Source organism: Triticum urartu, chromosome 7 (assembly GCF_003073215.2).
Source record: "Triticum urartu cultivar G1812 chromosome 7, Tu2.1, whole genome shotgun sequence".
NCBI classification, from domain to species: domain Eukaryota; kingdom Viridiplantae; phylum Streptophyta; class Magnoliopsida; order Poales; family Poaceae; genus Triticum; species Triticum urartu.
In genome coordinates this window covers 558,419,598-558,428,986 of record NC_053028.1, presented here as the reverse complement: position 1 = coordinate 558,428,986, position 9,389 = coordinate 558,419,598, and positions in this window count along the sequence as shown.

Below are 9,389 nucleotides of genomic sequence, written 5' to 3'. Positions count from 1 at the left end.
ATGGTGCACTAAACTATCAAGTAGTCATCATATTGAGCTAGCCAAACGTTCATAACGTCTGCATCTGCTCCTGCAATAGGTCTGTCACCTAGCGGTGCATCAAGGACATAATTCTTCTGTGCAGCAATGAGGATAAACCTCAGATCACGGATCCAATCCGCATCATTGCTACTAACATCTTTCAACACAATTTTTCTCTAGGAACATATCAAAATAAACATATGAAAGCAACAACGCAAGCTATTGATCTACAACATAATTTGCAAAATACTACCAGGACTAAGTTCATGATAGATTTAAGTTCAATTAATCATATTACTTAAGAACTCCCACTTAGATAGACATCCCTCTAATCTTCTAAGTGATTACGTGATCCATATCAACTAAACCATAACCGATCATCACGTGAGATGGAGTAGTTTTCAATGGTGAACATCACTATGTTGATCATATCTACTATATGATTCACGCTCGACCTTTCGGTCTCCGTGTTCCGAGGCCATATCTGCATATGCTAGGCTCGTCAAGTTTAACCTGAGTATTCCGCGTGTGCAAAACTGGCTTGCACCCGTTGTAGATGGACGTAGAGCTTATCACACCCGATCATCACGTGGTGTCTGGGCATGACGAACTTTGGCAACGGTGCATACTCAGGGAGAACACTTCTTGATAATTAGTGAGAGATCATCTTAAAATGCTACCGTCAAACTAAGCAAAATAAGATGTATAAAAGATAAACATCATATGCAATCAAAATATGTGACATGATATGGCCATCACCATCTTGCGCCTTTGATCTCCATCTCCAAAGCACTGTCATGATCTCTATCGTCACCGGCATGACACCATGATCTCCATCATCTTGATCTATATCAATGTGTCGTCACACGGTCGTCTCGCCAACTATTACTCTTGCAACTATTGCTATCGCATAGCGACAAAGTAAAGCAATTATTTGGCGCTTGCATCTTATGCAATATGGAGACAACCATAAGGCTTTGCCAGTTGCCGATAACTTTAACAAAACATGATCATCTCATACAACAACTTATATCTCATCATGTTTTGACCATATCACATCACAACATGCCCTGCAAAAACAAGTTAGACGTCCTCTACTTTGTTGTTGCAAGTTTTACGTGGCTGCTACGGGCTTAAGCAAGAACCAATCTTACCTACGCATCAAAACCACAACGATAGTTTTTCAAGTTGACTCTGTTTTAACCTTCGCAAGGACCGGGCGTAGCCACACTCGGTTCAACTAAAGTTGGAGAGACAGTCGCCCGCAAGCCACCTATGTGCAAAGCACGTCGGGGGAACCGGTCTCGCGTAAGCGTACGCGTAATGTTGGTCCGGGTCGTCTCGTCCAACAATACCTCTGAACCAAAGTATGACATGCTAGTAGGCAGTATGACTTATATCGCCCACAACTCACTTGTGTTCTACTCGTGCATATAACATCAACACATAAAACCTAGGCTCTGATGCCACTAATGGGTTTCGTAGTAATTTCAAAAAATTTCCTACGCTCACTCAAGATCATGTGATGCATAGCAACGAGAGGGGAGAGTGTTGTCTACGTACCCACGCAGACCGACTGCGGAAGCGTTGACGCAACGTAGAGGAAGTAGTCGTACGTCTTCACGATCCAACCGATCAAGCACCGAAACTACGGCACCTCCGAGTTCGAGCACACGTTCAGCTCGATGACGATCCCCGGACTCCGATCCAGCAAAGTGTCGGGGAAGAGTTCCGTCAGCACGACGGCGTGGTGACGATCTCGATGTACTACAGCAGCAGGGCTTCGCCTAAACTCCGCTACAGTATTATCGAGGATTATGGTGGCTGGGGCACCGCACACGGCTAAGGAATAGATCACGTGGATCAACTTGTGTGTCCATGGGGTGCCCCTTGCCTCAGTATTATAAAGGACCAAGGGGGGAGGCGCCGGCCCAAGAGAGAGGTGCAGGAGGAGTCCTACTCCTTCCGGGAGTAGGACTCCCCCCCAATCCTATTCCAACTAGGATTCCCAAGGGGGAAAGAGGGAGAAGGGTGGCCGGCCACCTCTCCTAGTCCTAATAGGACTAGGGGAAGGGGGGAGGCGCGCAGCCCTTATGGGCAGCCCTTTCACCTTTCCACTAAGGCCCATGAAGGCCCATATGTCTCCCGGGGGGTTCCGGTAACCTCCCGGTACCCGGTAAAATCCCGATTTCACCCGGAACACTTCCGATGTCCAAACATAGGCTTCCAATATATCAATCTTTACGTCTCGACCATTTCGAGACTCCTCGTCATGTCGTGATCACATCCGGGACTCCGAACAACCTTCGGTACATCAAAATGCATAAACTCATAATGTAACTCATCATCGTAAACCTTAAGCGTGCGGACCCTACGGGTTCGAGAACAATGTAGACATGACCGAGACACATCTCCGGTCAATAACCAATAGCGGGACCTGGATGCCCATATTGGCTCCTACATATTCTACGAGATCTTTATCGGTCAGACGCATAACAACATACGTTGTTCCCTTTGTCATCGGTATGTTACTTGCCCGAGATCGATCGTCGGTATCCAATACCTAGTTCAATCTCGTTACCGGGCAAGTCTCTTTTACTCGTTCCGTAATACATCATCTCGCAACTAACTCATTAGTTCAATTGCTTGCAAGGCTTAGGTGATGTGTATTACCGAGAGGCCCAGAGATACCTCTCCGACAATCGGAGTGACAAATCCTAATCTCGAAATACGCTAACCCAACATCGTACCTTTGGAGACACCTGTAATGCTCCTTTATAATCACCCAGTTACGTTGTGACGTTTGGTAGCACCCAAAGTGTTCCTCCGGTAAACGGGAGTTGCATAATCTCATAGTCATAGGAACATGTATAAGTCATGAAGAAAGCAATAGCAACATACTAAACGATCGGGTGCTAAGCTAATGGAATGGGTCATGTCAATCAGATCATTCAACTAATGATGTGACCTCGTTAATCAAATAACAACTCATTGTTCATGGTCAGGAAACATAACCATCTTTGATTAACGAGCTAGTCAAGTAAAGGCATACTAGTGACACTTTGTTTGTCTATGTATTCACACATGTATTATGTTTCCGGTTAATACAATTCTAGCATGAATAATAAACATTTATCATGATTATAAGGAAATAAATAATAACTTTATTATTGCCTCTAGGGCATATTTCCTTCAGTCCGCGCCCCATATTTGATTGAGAGGAGGGAGATGATGACTCTCAACATATCATCGGGGAGGCTGCTGATGAAGTCTGGGCCTGTTGGAGTCGCTTGCGGTTCTAGCTCGCGCCGCCTCCGCTTGTGGGCAACCCGGTTCTCCACCTCTGGAGTCTCCTTGTCAGCGGCGCTTTCTGATAGAAATGGGAGTACATGGAATATTTAGTTAAAACAGGGCAATAGAAAAGTGTATTGGTAATTAGAAGTTATTAGGTAGGAACATAGTAAGAAAAGGGAATAACAATTGGTTGCTTAAATACTACACAATTCATTTGACATTGCTGGGTAAGTCAACATGTAGATAGTTGAAAAGAAAACTTACTTCGAACAAAGTCTGGACGGATGATTTTGTCAGGGAAGTTAGCATATATCTCATGACCAGGCCCTTTTATGTGCAGTGCAATTTTAGTGCCAGCTTTTAGTACATAAGACTTTGCAATTTCTTTCCAAAAGCCAGTGCCAAAATAGGAGTCACCATGTTCATCAAGTCTTACAGTAGCAACGATTGTAAATCCATGGTTTGTGTGCAGTATGACATCCGTGGAGCCTTCATCTATGTAAAGGGAAAAATTGTGCACTACATAATATGTTGCATAGCAAGAGATGTTCTGCAGAAAATGGTAGGATTGTTAAAGAAGGTAACATGCAAATATGGGCCCAAATTGAAAGAACTGTACATCCGTTGAAATCGAAGGACAAAAATCTATAATTAAATAGATAGGGTAAACATGATGTCATGGAAATATGAGAGTAATCGAAAGAACAATACATCATTAATTTGCCTAATATAGAAAGAAGAGGGGGTAAATCCCCTTTGATGTATATGGTGCATGTGGCACATTTTATCCAAATGTAGCAATATTTAGAATATGTTCAAGAAAGTAGGCCATGCCAACCGATTTAGGGTGAGATTGAACATACCGCGCGCGTCCTCAAGTTATCTGGTACGGTGAGATGGAATCTCTCGTGGAGGTCACAAAGTCCTGAAGTGTCGGCGCACTGTACATTATATGAATGAAAGAAAACTCTCAAATCAGCTCGAATAAAAATGAATTCACGGCGATTTCCGCCAGGTGATTAAAGGAGGCAGATGAACTGGGATAAGAGATGAGATAATATCTTGTTAATTAGTTACCTTGTCGTCCATGAGAAAGAACCCTAAGTATGGCAGATTCCCCACCCGAGCGGAGCTGGGTCGACCGCGAGCAGCGTCGAGAAAGTCGATGACGATAGGCGGCGGCAAGCGGAAGTGGCGAAATGCGGTGGGCTTTGCCGGCAGCCTGGCGGCGGCAGGCGTCAAGCTAAGTGTTTACCGCCGCGATAGGCGGTGCCATGGCATAAATGCGGAGGAGCTTGTGCAGGTGTGAATGGGGAATGTACCGGAGGGGACGAGGGGGTGGCGGGCGGGGTGAGGGTTTTTGTGACGTGGGGATGATGAGGGTTTTCTTTTTTCTTTTTTGAATTGGGTGGTAAGGGTTTTCTATTCCACAAAGAATTTTGGGGGCGACGGTTTGCTAGAGCGATCCGTGTGATTGACGCAGTAGGAAAAATGGAAGTCATTGCACATGGTTCCAATTTTGGGAACCGTGTGTGATTGACGTACTACCTCTGTCCTGGTTTATTGGTCCCCCATTGTATTTTTTACCAAAATTTGGCGAAATATTTAACATACTCAGACATAGATAATAAACGTACACGTACATAATCATAGTTCAACCATAAGTAGTACATAGTTCAACAGCATTAAGCATACTCAAGCATACATATATAGTTCGATCCATCCCACATCTCATCTCACAGACCGGCACGATCCTGAAGCTTCTCTAGGTACTCGGCATACACGCCATGCGTCACCCTGTGAGAATACTTCTGCTTGAAGGAGCCAATGGCCCCTCCTCTTGCATGTGCCAGAACACTTAGATATGCGTCATGAAACTTCTGTTGCAAAATGGGCATCCATAGCTGCTGTTCCAGGTCCTAATACGCCTGTTATGCATTCCCGCATAAAGCTCCCTCGGGATTTGCCTGTTGTACCTGCTCTGGACATCTTCATCTTTGTTGTCGACATCGTCAGACAACACCTACACAAATATTAAAACAAATTTGGCATCAAATCAATTATTACATGCCGTGAAGTAGGATTAGGAATTTATGGCTATTTATTTATACATATCCGTAGATTATGGTTCGATTTTTAAGCACAGTCGTCTATGTACAGACCAATCTTGAAGAAAATAATGGCACAAACATATGTAGGTCATTGGAAATCAATTTTCAAGCCATGGCTAGGAATTATTAGCACGAAAACTAACCCTAGTCGGATTACTAGCAGAAATCATTTGCACAGATGAAACAACTAATCACTTATCACCTGTACCATTCAAACAATCAATACACCACATGGATCTAACGAAACTTACTCAGATTCCATGGATTGGGAGAACATAACCATATGATTTATATTCCAAAAAGGGTGAGGCGGGAGTAACCAGAGAAACCATATGATCTATTTGACACATAAATGTGTATAGATGACTAACCAGCTGTCCGTCGTCGTCGGAGTGGTCGTCGGAGTCGGTGTGGAACTCCGCCTTCGGCTGTGGAAGCTCAACGCCGTCGACGACGTCAGGGTGCAGCGACAACTCGCCGACGGTGACAGCAACCTCTGTCTCCATCTCCACACCGTGCTCCGGTGCTTTAGCAGCCCCAGTGTCGTGAGTCCCTCCGATGGGGCGCTTTGGCGGCATCCTCATACACTGGCGGCTTTGAGGACTGAGAGCGGCATCGACGATGCAAGCGGAGAGAGAGGATTGTGTGTGTGTAGCGAGGATGGGGGGTGCGGCCGCTCGGGCGCACCATTAATATGGAGTAGTGGGAGTTGTTGGAGAGAGGCGGGCAGTGGTCAAACCGATGGCTCGCCTCCCGGTGAGCCTGCGCACCGTACTGCTGGCATGCCTACCAAAGTTTCACACAACTACTCGCATGCCTCCCGATGACACTGCGCAGCGAGCACACCTCCGTCAATTCACACGCCTGCACGCATGCCTCCCCGTCTGCCTGCGCGGCGGGCACGTCCCGTCAACTCACGCCTGCACGCACAACACACGGATCGCGCGGCGGCACGTATATTGTTTTTCTATTTGGATGATTAATGTTGTCGCTTTATTACTTAACCGAAGCATGGCACATATTCATTGTTGGTATAACGCTCATGGTTCGAATAAATAATCCGTTTGGGATATTGGTTCCCAATTATTAATAATCTCCCGTCTGTAATTAGATAAAGATTACATCAAAACTGGTCTCAAATTTGACAAAAAAGTACAATGCCACTTTGTATTGGTGTCCATATGACAACACGATAAGTTTCATGAACTTCAAATAAGTTTTGGATGTACTAGAATTTAAAAATCAAGATTCTCAATGTTTGAAATTTGTTGAACGGGGAGTAAACATACGCCCAGTGAGACACATGTGTTTTTGCAATCCATTTAGGTGCACTGTCACATGTGCATGTAGCTCAAATTTGATTTTTGTACATTATACAAGTAGAAAATCAATCAATGTACTAAAACATCTTGTGATTTTTTTTGAAATTAAAACGCCCCTCCTTTGGTAACATGTATGTTCACCGCGGGATAATTAATTTAACATGCTTTGTAGTTGCGGTAGATTCGTGGTGTGTGTGGGTGTGTGCATCTGGGGGTGGTGGGTGGCTTGCAGTACACTACGAGTTGTGAGCCACCGTGCGGGTTGGCCATTTTGTTAGGCAGGCCGGTGCCACATCAAAGTTGTGAAATCGTTATTTAAAACATTACACAACCCTATCATACATAAATGTTTTGGCCACATGTAGTCGATGGTTGTCCTACACGACACTCGATACTCACGCGTGACGCTTTTCTGTGGGCCCGTGAGGTCATCGTCCATCACTTTGACGAACAACCGGCAGTAAGGTTAATTTGACCAGCAAGATATAATCTTTTTTGTTTGTGTTATAGTGGTATATAGTACGCGTCGAAGAGGTGGGAAGGGACTAGCGTATATACTATACGTATGCATCCGTGAACAAGTAAACCTCACTCAATGTCAGGACTTTTTGGTTTTCGAGGCACATGCCACATTAAAAATGTAAAATTGTGAAGAGGTAGGTATGGTGGACTCTCGAAATAAGATTTGGGTTTAAGGGTTTTTGGATGCACAAGTAGTATCTCTACTTGGTGCGGAATTTTTGGCTAGCAAAGGTGGGGGGCAAACACTACATGTTGAAGGATCTATGACAATATAACTTCTATGTGAATATGAACAAACATAAATCATTACGTTCTCTTCCTTGTCCAACATCAACAATTTTGGCATATAATATTTTGATGGGGGCTCACAATCACAAAATATTTCCAAGATAGTGTATTTGCATGTGGATCTTCTCTTCCCTTACTAATTCTTTCATGAATTGCATCATTGACTAATGTTGTGTTTGTCAATCTCCACTAAAATTTTCTACTTATACTTTTCCTTATGTGATGTCATTACTTACTATAAGATTAGCATATGATCTTTTTCATTTATTTCCTTTCTTTTTATTGAACAAGAAAGTAAAGAAACAAAACTCAAACTAAACTTTATTATATATCTTGCACACGATTACAAGGATAGATCACTAAGCAAACTTTCGAAAGAAAGGATCGAACTAAACCTTTATTCATCCAAGGCAAAAGATAACTATGGATCAAACTAAGATAAATAAAGGAAAAAGATAGTGGAGGTGATACGATACCGGGGCACCTCCCCCAAGCTTGGCGTTAGCCAAGGGGAGTGCCCATACCCGATACTCAATTTTCATTTTGGTGATGAAGGAGGTGGTGGTGAGATAACTCCCAATATATCCATGAGTGCCCCTTCAAGCCTTGAATCTCACGAAGGGCTTTATGAAGTAACTCGGTGTTTTTCTCCACTTCAACCATAATATGTTTATTCTTCGGTCCCCAAGAACTTGTTCCTGCATCACTTTCTCTTGGACGGGATATGTCCCAATTGGACAACATATGCAAACTAGGAGTATATTCAAACCCAAAATTGTGAATCAAATTGTGAAAATTGTTATGATGTAACCTGTGTAAAGGTCTCCTTGGTGGGGGTTGTTCTTGCACTTCAGGCTTCTCCTGATGGTTTGATGATCTCATGGCCTGATGAGGATTAGGAAGAGTGGAGATGCCAGCCAATGTGCCCCTCTCAGAGGCCAGAGAGTGAACTCCAGGAGAGTCTCCTTCATCTTCCTCCATGGAAACCTCCTCAACTCCCTCTCCCCTTAGCTCCCCCTGTGGCAACCAAGCACCATCTTCTTCATGATTGGAGAAGGGAAAATCCATGGTACCTGGCCTGACAGACCTGACAGAAAATAACAACAAAAGAAAACATAAGATTTCTCTACAATACGGAGGTCAATAGGTTCGGGGGGTATATAAAGATTTTTTATCTTGGGGAGAAAGCATACAGAAGAAAAATGGAGTCCGGATGGTACCCGAGGTGGGCACAACCCACCTGGGCGCGCCTGGCAAATATTTTTGCAGATTTTTCGGAGTCCATTTACTTACCGTATCACGTACCTCCTCTTTTCACGATTCTGGAGTGTTCCAAAAGATTTCTTTTATGTGTTCTTCCGATGTCATGGTTTGGATAATATTACTTTCAACATTAATGGGCGTACCTGAGATATAATATTTTATTCGTTGCCCATTAACAACCTTCGGATTAGTACCTTCGGCATTATTTATTTTGATAGCTCCAGATCGATAAACCTCCTCGATAACATAGGGTCCTTCCCATTTGGAGAGGAGTTTTCCTGCAAAGAATCTGAAACGAGAGTTGTACAAAAGGACATATTCTCCAACTTTGAACTCACGCTTTTGGATTCTTTTATCATGCCATCTTTTAACTTTTTCTTTAAATAACTTGGCATTTTCATAAGCTTGGGTTCTCCATTCATCTAATGAGCTAATATCAAATAACCTCTTCTCACCAACAAGTTTGAAATCATAGTTGAGTTCTTTAATTGCCCAATAAGCTTTATGTTCTAACTCAAGAGGCAAATGACAAGCTTTTCCATAAACCATTCTATAAGGTGACATACCC